Source organism: Pelodiscus sinensis, chromosome 1 (assembly GCF_052426305.1).
Source record: "Pelodiscus sinensis isolate ZL-2025 chromosome 1, ASM5242630v1, whole genome shotgun sequence".
Classification (NCBI taxonomy): Eukaryota; Metazoa; Chordata; order Testudines; family Trionychidae; genus Pelodiscus; species Pelodiscus sinensis.
This window is the reverse complement of record NC_143052.1, coordinates 177,542,195-177,565,690: the sequence shown is the minus strand read 5'-3', so window position 1 is coordinate 177,565,690 and position 23,496 is coordinate 177,542,195. Positions and strand designations below refer to the sequence as shown.

General features: G+C 37.3%; 1 protein-coding gene across 1 annotated transcript in view; it reads right to left on the bottom strand.

Annotated features, from left to right (window-relative positions):
* LOC149525675 (uncharacterized) overlaps nt 1-20,947 on the bottom strand; it is a 444,259-nt gene extending 423,312 nt beyond the window's left edge. The window contains exons 1-3 of the mRNA XM_089773544.1: nt 20,809-20,947; nt 9,356-9,406; nt 8,329-8,373 (exon numbers count right to left, since the gene is read on the bottom strand). The gene's annotated coding sequence lies outside the window, so the exon portion shown is untranslated. The remainder of the gene's footprint in view (nt 1-8,328; nt 8,374-9,355; nt 9,407-20,808) is intronic.
* Nucleotides 20,948-23,496: the final 2,549 nt, after the last annotated feature.

Genomic DNA, 23,496 nt, shown 5'->3' with positions numbered 1-23,496 from the left:
TACAATGGCTTTACACTCAGTGCCCTTCTCTGAAGTCAACCCTCGGAACAGGGGCAACAGTAAAGAAAAATCAGCCTAAGCAACAAGCATGTGAGAAATGCAATAGGAGAAGAATGCTTAAAATAGCCTTCTGCCCACCAAAACCAGAGGAACTCTGCTTTTGAATTTAAATCCAGTGACCCACAAATCAGAAAGGCACCAAAAGGGAGAGATCATTTTTATAGAGCAGAATAGAGGTACTGTTAGGGAGCTATTGTGACAAAACTGAAGATTTTACAAAGAGGAAAAACTTTCATGAGCAAGACTATTTGAAAATACACAAATAAATCCTATTTATTTTAGCAGAATTTAATGATCTGTGTGTTAATTTTTAAGAATAATACTTGAGAAAGTTTCAGTATTAGTACATTTTCCCCAAGCTCAAATCTAATACTATAAAAGTTTTAAAGAAATAAATGGTGATTAGTTTCTGTGGGTATAAATTATGGACTCTCTCAGCTCCCCACTCTCTTCCTCTATAATATAAGGTGGTAAAATTACTTGACATAAATCAAACCAGTTGTGGAAGAGAACAAGTTTCCTAAATACATATTTAATCAATGGCAGGACAGTTAGCTAAAGTTATATCTCAACCTTTATGAAAGGGCAGCGTTATTTACTGGTTTCCATGTGGGACTCAGAGCAAAGCAGCTTGTGAATTCTAATCCTCTGTATTACAGTGCGTAAGTGTGTGGTTTTGGAGAAGTTTGTCACTCAATTTCTCCACTGTATAACATGGATTACATTAACAGGAGTTTATCTGTATAAACATTTGGGATGCAACATGTTAGTGAGAGGTAGTTTTTCACCCCAGTTTGCCACCGACTAAGCACCCATGTAGAAAAGGCCTTAGTCATCACTGGTTTGAAGGAAATCTATATAGTACCCAATAGTGTGCTAGGTGTTTCACATACATCAAGTTTATCTGGTCTCTTCCCCAAATAATTTACAATTTAAGTAGACAAAATGTACCCAATGTGTGGGAATGATATATTTGATATGGTATATTTTGCTCTGGTAAGTAAAAAAATTCCAATGGCGGGATCCATGATTATTGTCTCTGAACAATTTCCATATCAAAAGTGCTTGGTGAAGACGACATTTTTAAAAAACAAAAGTAAACACAAATATCCAACTCTGAAAAATTGATCTGGATCAAGAGTCAGCTTGGGTTCATTCCTTCTCTGTCAGCTTCACCAGTAAAAGATTTTATGGGCCAAATCACGGCACCAGTTACCCTTGTGTAACCACAATACTGAGGTTCATGTACCAGTACACAGAGGTGCTTGCATGGCAGAATTTCATCTGTCAAATTTCTCAAAATTGTACTTTTTTTTTTTTTTTTTTAAGTAGTAACTCCCTCAGGAGTGGGGAAATAACAAATGCAAATATGGTGAAATTGCTGTGGTGAAATTTAGTAGGAGCCTATCAGGAGGATTCAGAAAAGAAAAAATCCCTTTTAGAGTGTTTCCAAGTTTGGTCCAACATGGGGGTCAGGCCAGAAAGGAGGAGTTACCATGCTAGGGACTGCACTGACATGCCAGAGGAATCAAATGAGGCCACAGATAGCTGGCATATTGCTAGGACCGCCCCCCCCCCCCCCCCCCGCATGTGCACTGGCCCTGGACAGGCACAGCATTCATGGGAGGGGGGAATGGCTATGTCTTGCTTTTAGCAAAGATATGCAGCAGTTCATTTACACACTGATTGAAGGAAAAAAGAACCAAAGATCTGAGGGCCCAGCAGGCTTAAGGTGAGTCATGTCAGAGGGTGAAATAAGTATAGTTCATTATTTTTGGAAACTAAGGGTGGTCCAGGAGATGGGCTACATATTTATTTATATCCCAGGCTCTGGAGGCTCTAAGACACTTAAGATTTCACACATACCAGGTTGTACAACTGACCCATGCAAAGCACTAGTTTGGCAGATATTAATACAACAGACTAATAATAGACTTCCCTCCCCTTGCCTCTTGTAGTGCTAGCACTTAGGGAAAATTTACCTGGTTCCATGATTTCTGCAGAAGACTTGTTCAGCACTCACATAAATTTAAACTTCCCTCCAGGCTTTTTTTACAGTCATCTTGGAGCAAAGAAAGGCAATGCCATTCACACATTGTTTGATAGAGGCAGCAAGGAGGAGGGGGAGAAATCAACTAGTCAACTAGTCCTTAACTTCCCTACTTTAAAGCAGTTTATCTTTCAGATGTGGAGACTAGATGTTTCTGGACAGTTACAGCAAGTAACTTACTGCAATTACAATGCATGATGTCATCCAATGAATCAAAGAAGTGTTTGGGTTTTACAAATTAAGATCAAGTAGGTTATCTGGCTCTTCTCTAGTTTTGACTACTCTCAATGGAGAAAAAGTTATTTTAATATAGGACAAACTTAACATTAAATCTGAAATATTCTTGAATCAATCATCTAGAAAAAAACAGATCTGAAGAACTCTCCCACTCTTCATTGCCATATAGCTAATGAATTGTCTTGGTAAAATTTAGACCTGTAGTTCTTTTTTAGTCCTTGGTCGTCAAGAGAGTAAGTTCAAAATACATATAACTGTGGTCTGACAAAAAAAAAAAAGTTGAAATGAACCAGTTATTTGAAAGCCATGAAGTTTGACTATCAAAGCAGTCTGTTCAATAACTTGGTTGCAAAATATTCCACTGACACTGAAGATGAGAATAGAACATGCAATGATAAAAAAAAGAACCGTGGCTTTATGGTGCCTCCCCACCATCATTTTCATCTTTAACATTTACAAATCCAAAGGTACTTTTTCAAAGACAATAAATGATGAGAAAGAAGAATGATGATCCAGTGACTAGAATGCTAGCCTGATAGAGGTGAAAGTGGGTTGGTTCAGGCCAGTGCAGTGCACCAGTAAGAACCAGCCCCCAGACTGGCCCACATACAGCCAACATTTTGTTCCCCCACTGTCAGAAGCCCTGCGAGAACCTACTGGCAGGGCCACTGATAGGGGGAGCAAAAGGGGAAGTTGCCTAAGGGCCTGATCGTTTAAAAGGAATGAGAGCTCCTGGACAACATGTCAATGGTTGGAAGCCCGGGCCTTTCAACTACTGCCAGAGTTCTGGGGATCCCGAATTCCACAGCTGTTCCCCCATGGCTCCCAGCCACTAGCTGTGAAGGACTTGCTGGGGCTGAGGGAGTCTGCTCCTAGCCCACCCCTTCTGCCCTAGGCCCTATCCTGTCCAGGTGCCCAGAACCACCCCTTTCTGTGCCCCAAGGTAATCCCCTTACTAAAAGTGGCAGGCCCAGTTAGGGATGTTAGCGAGTAGTTGACTAGTGAAGTAGTCAACTAGTCAATTAGAGTATCGACTACTTGCTTCCCCCCACCTCAGACAGGGACTGTTGGACTCAGTGCGAGCTTGTGCTGGTTTGGGATGCTGCACCTCTACATTTTAAATGTAGTAAGAGCCTGGTGGCTCTTCTTATATTTAAAATGCAGATGGCTTCTGAGCCAGTATGAGCCAGGACTGCTCAGTCCCAGCTGTAGCAAGCTCTTGCACCTAACCCCACTGCGGCTCTGCAGAGAGGTCCTTATCAGCTAATCGTGTAGTATATACAAATTGTATTGACAACACGATTAGCCAGCTAACTGCAATTTAACATCCTTAGGCCCCGTACAGGGTACATGGTTAAGTTCCAGTGTCTACTTTCACCCCTGCTCTGGAGCCATACATTCAATCCTCTGCTACAGAGACTTTCTGTCTCATCTTGAGTCAGTTAAGCCACTGAATTTTGTTTTGTTTGGTGCTTATGTACCTTTGATGATATCGGCCAAAAGTCTCTGCACTTCAATTCCCCATTTGTACAACATAGGCGTCGAGATGACAAACGCATTAGGGGTTGTGAGGCACTCAGATACTACAGTAATGGGAGCCATATAAGTACCATAAATTGATTAGATAAATAGAAAAGGTTCCTGGGAGACCTGCACCATTAGCCTGTAGAGAACAGAATATATGACTAGTTGCTCATTATATTTTTGACAGGAAAGCTGCTTGCAGTTTAGTGTCGAATCATACATGTAGCAGCAAAAGAAGGAAAATACAATGAGTTTTGAGGCTTTTTAAGTCATGCCTTTTACTTTGCTTTGAAACAACAAATAGTCAAGCAAGGAGCAGACATGTTTTCTTAACCAACCTCTGCCTAATGAAACAAGATTACTTATACTTTCAAGATAAATGGCAAATGTCTATTATAGTATATCCAATTTGGAGAACTTTCACCACTTTGACATTTTAAAAGCCTAACAAGCTATTTATATAAGGAAAAATAATACTTTATATTGCTTGTCTGGAAAATCCCTCAGGTCATCAATTTCTTTTATGAATAGCTAATTCACAGTGCAATCTGGATCCTAGAAACTTTATTTTCCTCAAATCTAAGTCCATAAATATTTGATTTTTTTAAAGAAAGCTAAAAGTTTCACATTTTTACATTTTGGGTCCAATTCTGCAATCTTTATTGCATGAGTAAATGTTGCTACATCAGGTCCTCTAACAACCATGCTTACTTGCCTTGAAAAAGAACATGTGCAATTTAAATATAAATGAAGATATGTCAAACCCACACAAACAGAAATGACAAGACACAAAGATTAGGAAGCCAAAACAACAATTGTTATTAAATATACTATTCTTTAAACTATGTTAAATCCCTCAGCCTCAAAAGAAAAAAATCTTTAACCATCAAGTCATTATGCTAAAGAAGAGGAGAAATTGTCATGTTTGGGAAAACAGGGAGGGAGGAAGCCCTAGTTGTGAAGGCACTGGACTAGGAATTTGGAAATATAGAGTTAGTTCCCAACTCTGCCACCAACTTCCTATGTGTCCTACATAATGTCACCTATGATCAGTTTTTTCAAGTACTCGGCATCTGTAATTGGCACAAGATTTTTCTAAAATACTCACTCACCCCCATGTGAGGACTGACATAAAAGCCAGATTATCAAAGATAGTCAATACCCAGCAATGTTCACTGTGAAAATTATGGCCAGATTTTCAAAATATCTCAATATCCAACCTGTTCAATTCCTGAAAACCTGGCCATTAATTTTGATCTTTTTTTGGTAGTTCAGCTCTTTTTTGAAAATCTTGCCTCAGTTGCACATAATGAGCTTGGAAAATCTGGTTCCCAATCTCCCCATCTGTAAAATGGGGATAATAGGATTTCTTTTCACCCATCATGTCTGTCTTGTCTAAATAGACTGAAAGATTGTAAAAGCAAGGATTATCTCTTACCATGCATTTGCAGAGTAACTAGCACAGTGAAACCCAGATTTCAGTTGGGGTCCCCAGGTAGTATGCAATACAAATATCAAATACAAATAAATGTAATACCTGTGTGTTTGGTTTGATGAACTGTCCTCCTCTACTGATGGCTAGACTAACTAGAGATTGATGACTGAGTTAGTCTGTCTACTCACTGTCTTTTTTTCTTCGTCCCCTCCAGTTTTTTCCTTCTTCCACCCCACCCCCCTTCCCTTATTTATTCTTAGATAGGGACTTCCAACACACCTGTCATCTGAAGAAGTGGGTTGTGCCCACGAAAGCTCATGATACCTTCTGCATGTTTTGTTAGTCTTTACGGTGCTACTATTTGTTGTTTTTTATGTTTTTCCTGTTAACAGACTAACTCAGTTACCCCTCTGAAGCTAGAGATTGATGAGCCTTCTACAAGTTTAGCCAAGATTTTTGGATATTTTACTTATGACAACAGAGGCTCTTGTATTAAGAGCCCAGATCCCCAGGAAACAGTGGACAGTGTCATGGTCAAGCTTCCAGCCCAACAGCACATTGAAATCCAGACAAGACCACCACAAGTATGATCTTACTGTCCTTAGTGTGGACACTTTGTAAGAACACTTGTGTTTATTTTGATAGTATGTTTTAAGACCAGCACTGACCACAGAACCCTGAAGAGAAAAGAGAGAAGGCTGCAGCCAGGCTTCCAGAGTGCATTCCAAAAGCAAGTGCCAAAAGAGATGCTAGCAGGTCAAAAATTGTCACTGTGGAGATGAGCAATACTAAATACCAGATAGTCCTACACCTACGGACTTGAATGCCGAGCTCTTTCGTGTGCCAATAAGAACTGTAAAGACCTTCAGATAATTGAAAGACTTGATGTCAATGTATGTTCCCCCTTTATCAACACCCAACAGCTTGTTGCAGCTAATGAGCAAGTTGCAGAAGTGCAGTTCACCTACCTGTGACAGTAGGTGCTGTAGATGATTGAGGACCTTTTCAGGACTTCTTAAAAGAAAGAAGATTTTAAGAGCTGGATGGTGCGGGCCATGCAGATAGTCTAAGAGTGGAGAAAAGAGTAAGAGGTGGCAAAGGAATTAAGAGGTTCAAGATCTGATATGGAATGAGCACTCAGAATCAACAATTTTGATGCCATTGTACATCATCACCTAGTTGTATTAAAGAGCACCTAATGAACAATGGTGAATAATAAGACTATGAACTTTTGAGAAAAGCATCTGAGAGGGAAAAAAATAGGCAAAGTCCCCGTCTAAGCAGAAGAAATTGGCAATAAGGGTGACTCTGGGGAAAAAAAAGCTACACCTCCAGAATGAGTCAACTGTGCCCAGATCTCTCAGGTACTGTTGAGAACCCTTCACAAAGATCTATGCTTGAAAGAGAGGTTGGAACACTCACTCCCTTTCCCAGAACTATTAAAGGAAGTCAGAGAGCAAAAAGATAGTGAGGAAGGCTTTTGTTGGCACCTATATCTCAGCCCAAGGCAAATGCATCCAAAGAAGTCATGAAGAGACAACATGCGGTTTTTTTATAATCATGATATATGATTATATATAATCATATAATCATGATATTAGAGAGACAAGGTGGGTGAAACAATGTCTTTCATTGGACTAACAGAAGTTGCATTGCCTCACTCACCTTTTCTTTCTACCAAGAGACACTGACCATCAGAGAATATACCAAAACAATTGAGGAATGTGAAGCATAGGTGGCTTGTGCACCTTATAGCACAAAATAAATTTTCCTTCTCCCAGTTGGTCTGGAAGAAGGAAAGTAATCAACCTAGAGAAGCTCATTTCAATTCAGCCACAGCCTGACACACAGGGGACACCACCTTTTTCTGAGCAACAGCACCGACTGACATGTTTCAGTTGTGGGAAGTATGACACAAAGCCCAGAGATGTCCCAACCCCAGGTCTATGGAAGGCATAAAGTGTAAGTTCCTCCAAAACTGCAAAACAAGCAAGCTTCAAAAAGAAGTAGTGACTAACCCACGCAGCACCAACTTCTAAGTTTACTATAGCCTTGGCTAAAAAAGCTGCTTATTTTAGATTAGTTAGTAAAGGCTTGTGCATTAAGAACCAGAGATCTCTCATTTGATCCCCTCTACCAATGACCCAACTAGGAACCTTGCATAAATTTAAGGTTTTAAACCACTACCTCATGTGTGATATTTTTTTCAGAGACGCATTTATAGATACAAACAATTCACATATTTTGATAATGCAAACGTACAACTGATTTGCCCATAAAACAGAACACTGATAAAGCTGATAGCATGAACTGCTCTGCAGACATTTTTATGGAATATCTTATGTTCTCTAAATTCAGCCTTCAGGGGGAAAAGGGAATTGCCTAACTGTACAAAAAATATGGCTATACCTACATCCCTTCAGAATGACTCCAAACTGAACACACAAATGGCAACACCTGTTCACACCAGTATTTCACACCAGTATTTTTACTGAACAAGCTCCACTGTAAATATCTTCAATGCAGATTGTTCTTGAATGCAGATTGTTCTTGTCAGATGATGGAATAATCTCTGAAGTTGTGTAATGTTGCTAGGCTAAGAAATGTGCACATATGAACATGCAGATCATGCACGTTAACACGTAGGCATTACACTGCACCATTGTTCTTCTGCTCATGCCTCAGAGGCCCTGAAAGCCTTTCTTTGACTTGCAAGCTGGTTTAGAGAATATCTGCATCTGTAATTTAAATAGTCTTTAAATCAACTGGCATGATCCTGCAGACTGGAATCAACAGTTTTGTTTGAGCATCAACTACAGAATGAAACCTCTAATCAGCTATGACTCAGTAGAAGCATGAATGCTATTAAAAAAATCTCTATGCAGTTTAAAACCTCTACTGTTTACCAATGCGCACACAGTCTCAAGTGCACAGATATAGCTATTATATTTCTTTGTAATGAAAAACAGTGTGAGATTTTACAACACATTATCGATCATATGCTATTTTGTTCAGAACATACCTATCCTCTTGGGCAAAGTCTCGTCTTTCAGCCAAGATTGAGGGGCTGGAAAAAAAGAGCAATTTTAATGACATGCTTCAGATGCAAATTAGGTCTTTACACAGTTATCCAATATGAAAAGTATCCACCAAGAGTCACCCAGCTATGGATATATCTCTAAATCATGCAGAAAAAAAACTAGCACATGAGGTTGGGCTTTTTTAAAAAACTTTTATCCAAGTTTCACAATGTCCCATGGCCATAGGTGCATCTCCTATCTATCTGTTTTTATATCCTTCCTTTCATTTTCCTACAGTAACTCTTCTCAAGGAAAAATGATGAACAGATACCAGCCTTCCAAATGCATTTTTGTCTCAAAGTGCACACTTTGGCACTAGCCATAAGAAAAGGTCTGCCAAAAATTAGTCTTTAACTTGTAGATAGAATACCCAACACTGGAATTATTAATTGAATATGAACTTACAAGTAAGCTTTAGAAGAAAGAGATATGTCTCATGTACTTGTATTAGTTAATTTGCAGACCACTCTGATTATTTTCAAGTGGTTCAAAGCATTCTGACTTACGAGTATTATCAAATTGGACCTTAAGGCATTTATAATGGGGTTGAAAGTACATTGGAAGCAAAGGGATCTGAGAGAGCACTGTACAAGAGAATGTTAAGAGGATGAATTGCATTCATGTCATGAGCTGTTTTTACATTTTAAAAGGAATTAAGCTACAGGCATTCTGTCACTACACTGCAAGAATTTTTTTTCTAAACTTTAAATTTAAAAAACAGTATAGCAAGCAAGTAAAAATGTAGCATCACCAACTGCTACAAATAATGGTTTAATTTTTACCTTCTTTAGGGAGTAGGTAAGGGTGTATATTACAAATTACCTGAAAAGAATAAAAATATATTGCCAAATGGGGAACACACCCAATTAAAGTCTCTAACATATGCCATGGTCAAACTTTTTAAAAAAAAATATATGGAGTTGCAGAAACAAGGTTGAGTTTGAGAAATAAAATCAAGTTGGAACTTACCACAGTGCTGTTTTGCGTTAGTCACTCCTTTCTCTTTTGCCTCTTCTGTCCCTGGATAACAGAATGAGCTCATTTTATTTACAGTATAAATTCATTTCCTACTGAGAACAACATTGTACCTCACAGCAGAATGAATTCAGTGCATTATTTATAGCCCAATTTTAATTATTTAATTTTTCATAACCTACTGAGAAAAAAATTAGCTAAAAAGACAAAGTGACTTAATTGTCCTAATTTTTCCTTCTGCAGACTTGAGAGGAGAATTCCACAGGGTTCACATTCTTATGGACAAAAAGGAAGCTAAGGCAAAACACCTAAAATAAACACAGAATGTGTAGAAATTAGTATTTAAGAACATTTTATTCTAGTCATACCATGTCCTGACCATTTAAAGAGAGTCACATTTTAAAGTGCACTCTGAATTCATAAGGAACAATAATTTAATGTCAAATTGGTAGCTTCAAAACATTCAAGCAGAGTTTTTGAGGTAGAAGATAATTTGTTATTACAGAAGCAGTGAATTGTGAAATCAGCCCTCAAGTAGAGAGTCATTTACACAATGAAATAAAATCCTTATTGGATCATGTTAATGCCCGCAGACAAAAAACCCACCCCCTCTCATAGGAAAAAATAGAATTTTTTTATGACAGACCATCATATCACTTTCCCTGAAAGACAGAACAAATAGTTATCTTTCTGCATCATTCATGACTATAAAAAAAAACACCCAACTTATTTATTAAATCCAGGTACTGAAGGATTTCTCTTCATTTATTATATTACAATAGTTAGTCTAATATGCCAAAAAAAAGCCTGCAGTATGGACTGATTACTGTCATATTACAGTCATATAGAAATATCCAAGTCAAAAAGAGCTTCCAAGAAGTCAATGAGGGCTTCTTAAGAATTGTATAATAACCAACTAGTCATCTTACAATTAGCCAGAATAATCTTTTTTCCTAATATCTGAGTTTACAATATGCTTCCTATTCTGAGATTTCAACTGCATTATTTTAATATACCTGTAGATTAAGATTTATGACTACTTATGCAAAGCTATTTAAATTGTAGCAGCTTTAAGAAGCCAACGTATTTAATGATCAGTAGTTCTCATCATTCATTTTTTTCTTTTGTAACACACACAGATTTGCACACAGATTTTCATTTCTCATTTAAGTAGTAATTTAGAATATGAAGATATACTGTGTAACCATACCTGTATGAACGATAATGTCAGAATCTCAGGCTCACAATTTTAACTCCTTGAACACCAGCAGCTACTATGTCACTGGCTAATAATGATTAGGAGCATATATACAGTATATCACCCCAATCTGCCTGGATGCACATGAATGGACCCCACAGGTGAGTGGGGCTCTGTGCATAATTGAAGCTTTTATTTTGGTATCATCTATTTAGGTTAAGATCAAGTAAATGCTGCAATATTTTCTAATGACTAATTCTATCCAAACTGAATATTTATAATTTCTATGGTAACCCAAATGAGCTCATGCAGTGCCAATCATTACAGTGAAATAATGCAATATTTCCTTATTCTTGGGATGGGAGATAAGTGTGAAAACTTGTATAGATATGTTTGGTACCCTGCACAAACTTCCTAGCTTTTGAATGGTGGTCACTACAATATTCTTTAGTGCAGTTGCACCTCAGTCGTAGTGCAGGCAGGAAGCTTGGGCAATCTCCCACGATGTCTCTTAGTCTTCCATTTGATTCACCTTCCATGATACACCATGGAAATTCCAAAATCACAGTGTACCGTTGGAGATGTAGTCTGGCTAAAGAGACTGGCCTGTAAAGGAGCATGAGACACATGCATGATCAATCCCCATGCCAGATCAGACAGATGCAGTTTAATATCAAATGAAGCAAAACTAAATGTTTTGATTTGGCTTAACAAAATTAATCAAACAATTAGAATGTCAAAATATTTGTTTTGATCAATAGGTTTCTACATTTATGAATCAAATATTTCCTGAATTTTGGGTTCTGCAAAAAAAAATTACATTTTTATTCTTCGTCTTAATTCAGACAAAAACAAATAGAAATTTCCTACATCATGGAATTCTGATTTTTGACCTGTTCTACAAGTACTGAAAAAACTAGAGAATTCAGTCCTATACACTTAGTTTGGGGTTTTTCACTCTCTAAAATGTTCACTTCAAAACAGAAATTCTTTCATACTTCAAATGTTATTTTTAAGTGATTCCTTACTGCTTCCACATTACAGCAAATGGATCTAAAAGAAGGATCCTTTGGTCAAAAAAAGGCCATCAGAACATGAAAACTTCACTGGATTTTTCCATCCATCCAGATGATGAAAGAATTTGAGACAGGCATAACCTTTGCTTCTATATACTTCACATCTTTTCACTTTGTATTTAAACTTATGAAAGCTTCCCATGAGACAAGACAAGATCAGATGGAAAAGTGAGACACAAGGGAAAAGGTAGAGGAGGAGTAAGAGAAATGAAGAAATAAGTTAAAGAAAGGATGAAAAGAAGGGAAAAGAAGAAACTGGGGAGGCTAAAACCATTGTCTTTGAGAGAGAAAAAGTTACTGAAAAAATGATATTGTCTACAATTAACAACAACAACAACAACAACAAAAAAGAACACGAGGGAGGAGATGAAGCAGAAGAGAAAAGGCTAAATTGGTGTGGGTTTATATTACACACTGAGCTTTCACTGTATTCAAACATGCAAATATCAAAAACTCTTGCATTCTAATTGGCATATATACATCACTTTTTCATAGTGAATAACTATTACTTACAATATAATTTCATGAGCAAAACAAGTCCTGATGTAGTCTGATGTTCCAAGAGCTAGTTACCAATTAGAATATAAGATTTCATTATAGCATTTTGGAATATACATTCATGTCTATTTATATCACATCTGTTTTTGATCTGGCACTAGTTAAAAGCTACCATGTCACTGAAAGGATTAATAGGGCAGATAGTTTCATAATCTATAGAAAAGCCGATATTTTACACCCTAGCTTACAAGAAGAATTATTATAAAATGCATATTGACAGAGACGGATAGTAGATGCTGTAACTTAATCTCAGAGCTCAGATCATCTCAAACCTCTGGAGCATCACCATACAGTTTATGGTTTGATATCATGGTCCTCACCAGAATTACAGCTTTGTAGCTAATCTCTCCCTATGAAATATACTATATAGAAACTCCAAATACAACGAGAGTATACTATGAATGATTGCACTTCAAGATATCTCCCCAACAATATTTGTAAGCTTGGGAGTGATAAATGGCACACCAGTTATAAATGAGCAACAAGGTCAATGGAACGGAAAGCCAGGAGTTCACAGAAAAGTCACAATTCTAAAGAGTTCAGGAAAAGTCCATCGACTGACGTCGCACAAAGCTGCATGAAAAATTACCTGAAGTGTTATACTGCAATTAGAGAAAGCAGTTAATGGTGTATAAAGGTGGCAATATCAACACTATTGGCTGGAACTATTTTTGCTATCTCAACCACTTCACCAGCTTCCAAATATAACAGTTATTGACCAGAAAAAAACAAACATTTTCTAGTGACATACATTATTTTTAATATAGTAAATTATTTTTATCATAAGAAAAGGGATACATAACAAGGTATCCAATGGTATGATTGCCAACAATCATTCCACATAATGAATATGATGATACAAAGTCCAGGAGATGAGAGAAGCAGGCTATTTGTCCAAAAAAAGAACTTCATTGGGGGGGAGGAGGCGATGATAATGAGGCATGACTTGAAACAAGCAAATATTGGAGGATTGCAATAGCTTATACATAGAGCCTATCACTTCCTTTTTAGCAGTCCAAAATACTTTATTTGAGATTATCTAGGATTAACAAATAAACAGATACAAATGTAAATCTATCTGCTTTAAGGACTTGATTATAACAACTATTATAAGGCTCCTGGGTTCAAATGCAATACCCCCCTCCCATAGGGGATAATCGTGTAGTCAATGCATCACATAGGGTATGATTTTGCCTGACTTCAGTGAGAGCAGAATCAGGACCTGAAGAGCTTAAAAAATAATACAGTAGAATCCTGTTTATCCAACACTCCATTTTCCTGCTCTCCATGTTAACCGAACAACCAGCGCACACAGGTCCTGAATTGGGCAATCTCTCTTGTGGCTATTAGATGACGTTACAGCCTTGCACTTTCCCTATCTGAACTGTTAATTATTTTATCTGGCCCTTGCCTTAGATTAGATTAGATAAATGGGACTCTGCAGACTCTGCACACAACACTTCCAATTAAACTTCTGAATGGAAGATGGCTGGTTAAGGCGTTGATGAGGGGAGCAAGAATCCCAGTCTCCAAGTCCTGACATGGTTTTGAGTTGGAGAAATTAAATCTACCATAGGGGAGGAGGAGCCAAACCCATCATTAGGGCATATTTGGGGGCTTGTTTGCCAACTGAAAGGTTCACTGCCTCCACATGAGAATTAGCGCTCTCTCTCATGCCCAGGTGTAAACTGGTAGGAAAGCCAGTGAGGGAAGGGACTTACTCTTAATGCATCACCAATGGGTTTCAATTGAGGTGGGAAAGAGAGAGGAAGATTTCACCATTTAATGACAACTCAATTCCATAGTCTCTCGGGCACCTCCCATTCAAGTCAATATAAATTGAGAACATTCAGTACCTTACCACAGCATGACTAACAACCTCCAGCACAGAGACATAAAAGCCTGTTTTCCAGAAATGCTGAGCACTTAGAACTCCACTGGAAGTCAATGGCAGCTGCAAATGCTCAATACCTTTCAAGCAGCTAGCTTTGTAAGGGCCTCCCATTCTGAAAAGGAAAGGAGATTTTTGACCTTGTATTGATGAAGATGCAGACTTTCCCTTGGGGTTGTTTTCTTTTAAATCACAAATGTATCCCTCCCTTGCTCCTGGCGTGCTGGGCAAAAAAACAGAACACCAGAATATACCAACCTTTGATGAATTACGGAATTAAGATACCTTCTTCAGAGAAAGCTACAGAACAAATTGTGAAAACCAACTCCATCATTATTAGGCTAGTATGAGACCCATGGAAAATTGCCAAGTAGCTTTAATAGATACACATACATGTTAAAACATCAGTTTAAAATTCATATTAAAAATAATGTTTCCTTATCTGGTTGATGAACCCCATCTTCAATATTTAAAGCAAATTTAAAAGCAAATATACTTTTCATAATTCAATATTTATTCATGTATTATGCTTCAGCTTGAAAATGAAAACAGATTATTCATTTATTTTTCCAGTCAATTTTTAGCCGTTAGCACAGTTTTACATTATTGGGTTGCAAAGCCCCTTTTTTTAAATTAAAAATTAAGAAAATTTGTTTACTAAATTTTGGGTAATCTTCCTGTAAATCCTATACCTCTGACACAAGTGAAGTTAAGTTACAAGACCCAGGTCTAACTCAAGAGTACAAACAGAGAATCAGAAATGTACATGAGGAAGTTAAAAAAATAGAATATTTTGAATCCTATGATCTGACAAACACAAATTTAAATTTTGGCTCTTATAAACAATTCCATGCAATAATACCAAAGATTATAGTTGTGCTAGGGGATTAGTCAAATGTCTGATATTTTTCAATAAGTCTGAGGCAGAACTGAACATACATGAATTTACAATGAGACACATTGGTTTTTTTAAAAAGTGGGAGAATTTAAAAGGAATAGCTATCTAGTCTCTGTAAAAAAATAACCTCCAGAAGGCTTTAGTCATTGCTAAAAGGAAATTATTAACAAATTAGAAATCCTTTATTATCCTGGATTTCATTCTACCTTGCCGTAATGGAGTAAATGTGCTCCTAATGCTAAATCAGGTCACCTATCAAATGAATGATAAATTCAGTACATTACTCTAACCTTAGAGGAGTGACTAACAATAAGAGTGAAAAATACAAGTCATGTGACCTATTTCTATACTCAGATCAGAATTTGGATGACATGTAGCAAATAAGGTCTGGTGCCACACAATGAATGATAAGTATAGAAAGCAAAATTTAATAGTTACTCATTCAGTAAGCATCATCCATTCTGTGCACCGAATGGGGCGTGGGTGCTGCAGACAAAAATGCAATCTGATCATCAATTGAAATCTATGTTCAAAAACTGTACAGGTGGAAGCAGTCTTTTGGACAAGCTGGAGGCAAGGTAACCTTAATTCTGGCATTTCCTACCCTTTGAGATTGCTTCCCTTTGTAACCTGAATAACATTATTAATTAAAGGGAGGTTAATATAATTGCAACAAGGACAGATCTTTTACTTATATTTGACCAATGTGATGTTCAAAATTCACTTGGACAATAATTTATTATTTTCTTCATTAAACTGTCAGTTGAGCTTAACCCTGTTGTATCTGAGTACCTCACCAAAACACTAATGTCCTGGGATATAAGGAGATTAAGGCCAAAAAAGTCTCAATAAATTTTGGGTTTCTCACTGAGTGGGAACCCAATTTGACAAATTTAAGGACTGATTGTTCAGCATATTTAGCATTTTCTTACAACATTTTGTACATTCAAAGTACTATATATAGACGGATTAATCCTCATAGCATTCCTGTGAGAAATGAGGGTAAGTAGTAGTTGCAATATTGCCTTCTTTTAGGAGTCAATATTATTTTTAATATTATAGTAATAAATAATAATAAAATAATAAAGTTATTTTTAAAAACAAAATATTGGGTGCTCATGGTTTGCTAATTTCTATCTTTAGTTTAATCCTCCCCTCTCCTTATTCAAAATGACAACCATCTCCCAAAACTGCCAATGGGATAGAAGTCATAGGTGGCCTTCAGCAGGATAGCCACCAAGAACCTTCAACCATTGTAGGTAAAATTCAGTCTACCCCTAGCAAAGATGGCCACCACCTTCCATTGTTTCTAATAAGATTGGACTGCAGCCAGATTGCTCTTCAGGGAAGATGGAGGTACCTTATTCACCAGGTGAAGGCTAGGCACAGACTGGAAGAATGTGGAGATGCCAGGAGTGAAGGCAACAGGGACTGGGAGAACATGTCAGGAAACGGAACAGCACTGAGAGAGTATGTGAATGCAGGAAGCAGTAGACAGAGGGAAAATTCTACTCTTTATTTATATGTGCTATTATGCCACCCACATCACTATACGGTATCCTCAACTACCTTTGGAAACATGGCATGGAGAAGACTAAAGGAGGATCGAGGCAGAGTGCAGCAGTTATCTACCCTGTTTATATATGAAAGGGGGTAGAGAAGAATAGAAGAGAAATTCCCTTCCATTGAGAGGATGGGATAGAGCAAAGCAGAGTCCACTTTGGGCTATAAATAGACTGTGTTTGTGTTATTTGAGGTTAAATTTTGAACCTAAAGGATATCACATATCAATTGGGGCAGGCAGCTTCATCCTAAATAGGAAAACAAATCAGAAGGCAGTAGAAAATAATGCTTTATTTTTAAATTTGAGATGATTTTGGGGCCTGACTTGTGACTCGTTAATGCTTGGTTTTGGCAATATTGAAGATGGGGGAAACTCAAACCAAAAGGCAAATCAAATCAAAATGAAAACACATTTTAAAACCAAAACAGAATGATGTGGAAAACCAACAAATGTCAAAAGCTCAAAAGCTTTCAGGAAATGGAATGGTCATTATTCTGGCCAGCAGAGGTCATTATGACCCTAATCTGACCTTGTAAATAATACACACCATCGAATCTCAGTAGCACCCACAAACCTACCACTTCTGTTTAAACTAACATCTTTTTGAAATATACATGTTAGTCTTGATTTACAAACTGCAAATGACAGATAGTTCACCATGTCCTTAGATAAGTTGTTCTGCTAGAAAATGAACTTCACTATGAAAAATGTGCACATTATTTCTCATCTGAATTTGTCTAGATTCAGTTTCCAACCACTCTTATTTTTGTGCCCTTTTTCTACTAGATTAAAAAAATATCTACACTAAGAAACCTCTTGCAAAATGCCATCAAATAATCTCTTAACTTTCTTTTGGATAATTTAAATAAACCAAAATGTCTTTATTCTCTCACAATATGACAATTTTCCAGACTTTGAATCATTCTTTCAGCTCTTTTCTAAGACACAAACTTCTAGAATGGTCTTGCTAATGCCACCTCCTATTCCTGCTGGACATTCTCTAGTTTATACATCTTAGGATCACATTTGACCACTTAGCTACATTACCACATTGGAAGTCCTTGTTCAATTCAGTTCACTCTCCTTTGTCCTTCACTCTCTAAGTCCTTCACTCTCTAAGTCCTTCTCAGTTTCACTGCTTTCCAGGAGACAGTTTCCACTCTTGTAAGTAAGACCAACGTTCTGTATTCCACAGACTATGAATATGCATGTGGCTGCATTAAAACACATGTTCACATTAGTCCATTTTATCAAACAATCTAACGTGGGCTATATAACTGATTTTTTATCTGAATGTCCTAAGTATAGGGTTCAGCTGTCTTCCCACAAGTCTATTCTTCTCCTCCTGCAATCCCCTGCCTCATGATCTGTCTACATGTCTTCCAAACTCCACAGAAAATAGGCATGGCTCCTATAGACAGTAACTGATTCCATTAACTACACAACCTGATTTCTTCCCTGAGCATTAGCCAGCCTATGCATGGAATATGATAATGATCCAGAGTAAAAAAGAATATAGTATGAAATCAAGTAATTAAAGACTATTGTCATTAGAGCTGGTCAGCAAACAGTTTTTCTGACCTGCAAAAACTTGTGAGAAAATTGAACTCCAGTAACTTACAAATTTTCAAACTTCTGACCATTTTTTCCTGGAAAGAATTTAGGAATGATGCTTAGCCCTGTCATTACGGCATTCACCTCAGAGGTAAAAGACCAGGGTTCAAATCTGAGGTGGGGGGAGGAAGGACATGCAAAAAGATGGGGCTTGTGTGCACATAGATATGCATACTTCCATCCTGATCTGAGAAATTCCCTATGAGAGTTTTATCTAAAATTATGCAAACTCTTTTTCCAACAAAAAACAAACATTTCATCAAAAAATCCTAAATCAGCTCCAATCACAATGCATACCTTCAAGGAAGCCAAATAAGAGTTGTACAGACCTAATTCCCTAATTTGAGTGCTTAACTTTGCAATCTTAATTTCTTTAAAAAATATTCTGATGTGCCTAAAAAAGCTCATGATACCATCTTCACATTTTGTTAGTCTTTAAAGTGCTACCAGACCGTTTGTTTATTTTTTTAAGTATATCCTGTACAGACTAACTCGGCTACCCCCTGAAGCTTATCAAAATATTGTAAATCAACTCGTGAAAATCTTCTCTTTCCTGCCAAAACTAGAGTTCTGCATTGGCTTGTAGATTTATTTGTTACAAGCTTTCTGTTTATTAGGTCTAGAGAGATGAATTGCAGCCATTTTGGTCCAACGAAGGAGGTCATTGGGTCTCCAAAAGCTGATATGTAACAAAATATTTGTTATTAAGATTTGAAAAGTATCATCTGTATCTTATCTAGAAAACTTAGCTGCTCACAACAAATGTTAGACAGACATAGTGAGTGAATAAGTGAGTGAGTCTCTCTCTCTCTCTCCCCCACGCATACCTTCAGCATTTTCGCTGTTATCTATAAGGACATTAAAAAGGTCTTACTACCTCTGATTTATTCTTGCCCTATGCACATCTGGTCATACTTTAGATGCTGGCTAATTCAATGCTCTACGAATCAGGTTAAAATCTTGGCAAAATAACTGGTGAGTTAACCCTAGGAGTCATCTTCCTTGTGAATTTGACTTTACCCAGAGATCTACAACTGCAGAACTATGCTAAATAAATATGTATTAAAGAGACAGACCTGTAGAAAACAGAATCTTGATTCAACAAAGTTATTTAAGAAATGTCTGCTCTAGTGTAGATTTAAAACAGGAGAGAATTTGTTTCTACTCTTTGATCTACTTTTAGGCCCAGCTGTACCTACACTGAGCTCAGTTTGGGTGGATGAGGTGGCGTTTCGGTGAAGGGTTTACTCCGATATTTAGTATGTTGAAGAGCAGGCTGCACATTCCACCTTAAACTGACACTCATCAGGCTTCATGGAGCCGTGCTTTAGAGCCATGTTTATTTCACTGATATTGTATTTAAACATTTTAGGCCTGCCTGCACTGCCCCCTCTTAGTGTTACAATCCAGTGGAGTCACTTCTATGAGGTTCTTGTCGCTCTTATAAGTTTCCATTCCTGGTCAGAAAATATCCTGCTCTCTGCCTAACTTTGCTCACATGACTAGCCTCAGTGAAAATTAACATGATAGTGAAGTTAACCACTGGAGTCTGATCTCTACAATATGTGTACTAAGAGATGCACTGGAATAGATAGTTGTCAAAAGAGAATGCTTCAAAAATGAAACCGTCATCTGCGCTACTTTTCTGACTTTACAGGTGGTTGAATGTGACAGCAATCCAGAGACCAAATGACATTGACATACTATAGATATGGAACAATTTGGTCTAGTCCAGATAATTCCTTTTTAAAAGGAAAATTTTAGATAATAAGCCTTTAAAAAAATCTATTGATCACTATAAATCCAAAATGGTTATGTTGGATACAAAACATTTCAGGGACCACTTTCTAGTTTTACCTTTTCATGGAGACATTGCCACAATATTTATCATCCTATTTACTTACAAAGGCATTTGGGGAAAAAAATGCCCTTTGAGCATGAGATCAAATAATTTGTGAGTACTGAAGAGCAAACCACAAAACAGATCCTGTATAGTAATAAAATCAAAAGGATTTCTTTTCAGAATGTCATTTGAGTGAAAGTTATGTTGTGTTACTTGTGTATACATTCAATTTTTTCTATATTAATCCTTGCTTTTTAAACAAAAGACTTCCATATTTTCAATAGTGAGACCTACTGAAAAAATCCTGAACATTACATAAAGGAATGGTTACAGTATTCATGTTCAAATAAAATATTACATTTCTCTTGGATCAAAGATTACAATGTTTGCTTCTCTAATTGCCACTTAGCTGCTAATATTATGACATTCTCTCTAGATCTTCTAGACACACTACCATACCGGTCATCATGATTAATACATACATACAATTATTCTCGGAGGTGATGAGAACAGTAATATCTACTGTAGTTACTATTAGCTAAGGATGCTACAACACGTTGCACAATTGGGCCCGTATTGTATTCCCAATCATTGTGCAAATTATTTCCTAATCGGTATTTATTTACATTTGGGGGGGAAAAAGTTCTGCCTTTTAGCAACTCTAAATCCCACAGCTTGACACAAAATATATCTTCTTCTAGAAAATGCTGAGGTATAACTATATCATATATAAACCCATATATAAGTACAATTATGCCATATATGTATAAAACCCATCTAAAAATTCCCTCAGGAAAACTCTTACCTTATGTGGAAGAGCAGAATTAACCCCCACTTTGGAAAGTGAGAATGTGCTTTTCTTTTAAGGATGAATTTATATCCCTTTTTAGTTTGGTACTTCTATGCTCTCTTCCGACCTAATTTTGTCTGTGATAAATGCCACAGTTCCAGCGGAGTCACTTGAGCTGCGGTAAGGAAGGAATTCAAGTAAAAAAACGAGTGCACTCAACATTCCTCCCTTGACAGATTGCTTGTCAGGATACTAAAAGCCTTGAAAGCCTATAGGTGAGGTAAAACCTCAGAACAGCCATTCTTTAGATTAAATTGGATTCTAGTTTTCTACTAATTATTCTGTACTACCATAATTAAGTTAAAACTCATTCAGACTAAATAGTTCTGTAAATTACACAGGTCTGATATATATTATATCTTACAGATACATTCCCAGAGGTATTGTGTGGCTAAAGGACATACGAAGACCAACATTTAATTTAATTCTAAATTAAAAATGCATGCATTCTTTGGAGAGGTGCTGTATGTCTAAGGATACAGCCACTCCCTGACTTACGAACACACTGACTTACAACCATCCGTACTTACGACCAACCTCCTATTAACCCCATTATAATATTTTCGAGTTTAGAACCATGTACATCAAGTTTTTCAAACAGCGCAGGCAGCGCATTTAAGGATATTTCCAACTTACGACCAAATCAAGTTACGACCAGGTAATTAGAACGTAACCGTTTGTATTTCCCATTTTTACTAGTTTCCATACTTTCTTAAGTCCACTATTCTATCCTATGGGATATGTCTCCTGTTCATCATTGAAGGCTCAGTGCGTGTAGAGAAGAGTATTTTCACTCCTGCTTCTGCAGAAACAGCAGGGCAGGCTGACTGCATTCACCAGAAGGTACCAAAGATCTGTGGAAGATGGAAGCAGGCTTTCTCTCATACCACTTCCAGAAGGATGTCATGAAGTTGTCCCTTGGCTGTTCCTGTAAGATCTAGGAAAAAATGGAAAAAAGACAGCGGGCCAACCACACACTGAACCATGAATAGAGTAGCTGGGACAGGCAGCAGGAAAGGGCAAATATGCGAGGAGGCAGCAGCTTAACTATGCTCGGTCAAACTTATTTGATCAGATTTATTACAGTATTTAAAAAAAAAATCTTATGCGTGTTTTGGGTTCATAACTAAACTACAGAGAACTCAAACCTTATCCAAAAGACTCTATTCTCTCCACCTTGATGCCAAAAGGGAGCCAATAACAGGGCCGGTATGGTAGTAGAGGAGAAAACAGAAGACAGAAAATCAGATATTCATAGAGAATTTTATATTTATATGATGTGATGCCAGAAAACACCTTAGGGGCCTATAAACAAACCAACAACCAAAAGGCACCGGTGGAGGAAGAGGGGTCAGAGGAGGAAGAAGGTGCAAGGAGGGACATCCCTGTATGTATTGTTTCCATCTCAAAGGTCTTCAATAAACTTTTTCAAGACTAGTATATAATAATAATTGTTAACCGATCCTGATCTGTAGCAGTACTAATTTAACATGATGAACAGCCTTAGCATTGTATATACCACTCCAAGCACTAGAGGACAGAGAGTGTGCTGAAGAGGCGAGGGGTATAACTAGCATTCCATGGTGTCAATTTTCCAAACTAGCAAGCATTTATGTAGCCGGGAGCTAAAAATGGCACCTCCTGAAGTATTTGTGCACCTGATTTTCTCACCCAACTGTGGACACAGGCACCCTACTGGAAGCAAACAAGTTTGAAAATTGGGCTGCCTATGTTGTTGGGAAACACTCGTTTTCACACAGCTGATCAACAGATGCTTTCAGGAAGAAAGAAGGGCTAGATTCCATTCCTTTATGTGCTTGTTTCTTCAACAACCCTTCATCTTACAACATTCTACCTAACAGAGTTCTTAAAAGCAACTGTCACAGTGGCTCTGTGAACCCAGACCCAAATCCCTCACAGAACACTGTGCAGTTTCTGAAGTCTACTTAATAAAATTCCACAGACTCTTAAAAGCACCCTCATGGCGCCTTTGAAATGCCAATATTTAATAATATGTATTAAGCCTGACTGTCAGTTACTCAAGTGCACATTTCTTATAAAAAAATCAATATTTAAATGTATTAGACAGTAAGTTATGACTCCCCCGCCTTTCCTTAATGCTATGAAGAGAGCTAAACAAACTGTTCCCATTAAATTGTGCACATCCATTAACAATAAGACACCACACAAAAGTTGGCAGACCCACATAATAGAAGTATGTTTTGAGTTAGCATAAGTTTACATAGTTCATGTACTTGTTTAGTATTGAGGGAGAATTTATCATTAGGTTTTCGGTTGGTTTATTTCCCCAAATCATTTGTCCATTAAGATACTTCAGTTAGCATTTTCAAACATTCCTGAAGAAGTTAGGTGCCCTGCTGCTACTGAGTTTCAATGAGAGTTTTATGTCTAACTCCCTTAAGTGCCTTTGAAAAAGCAAGCCTAATTTAGTAAAGAAATATAAAATATTGCATAGGCTGAAACTTCAGTAAACACTCCCTCATCCACACTTTCCCCATTCACTGTTAACGAGTAAAATTTTCAAAAGCACCCAAGTGACTTAGGATTTTGAGTCGTATTTACTAAATCCTCCAGATGACTTAAGAGGCCAGTTTGACTTTGCCACCTTTGAGAAGGGAACTA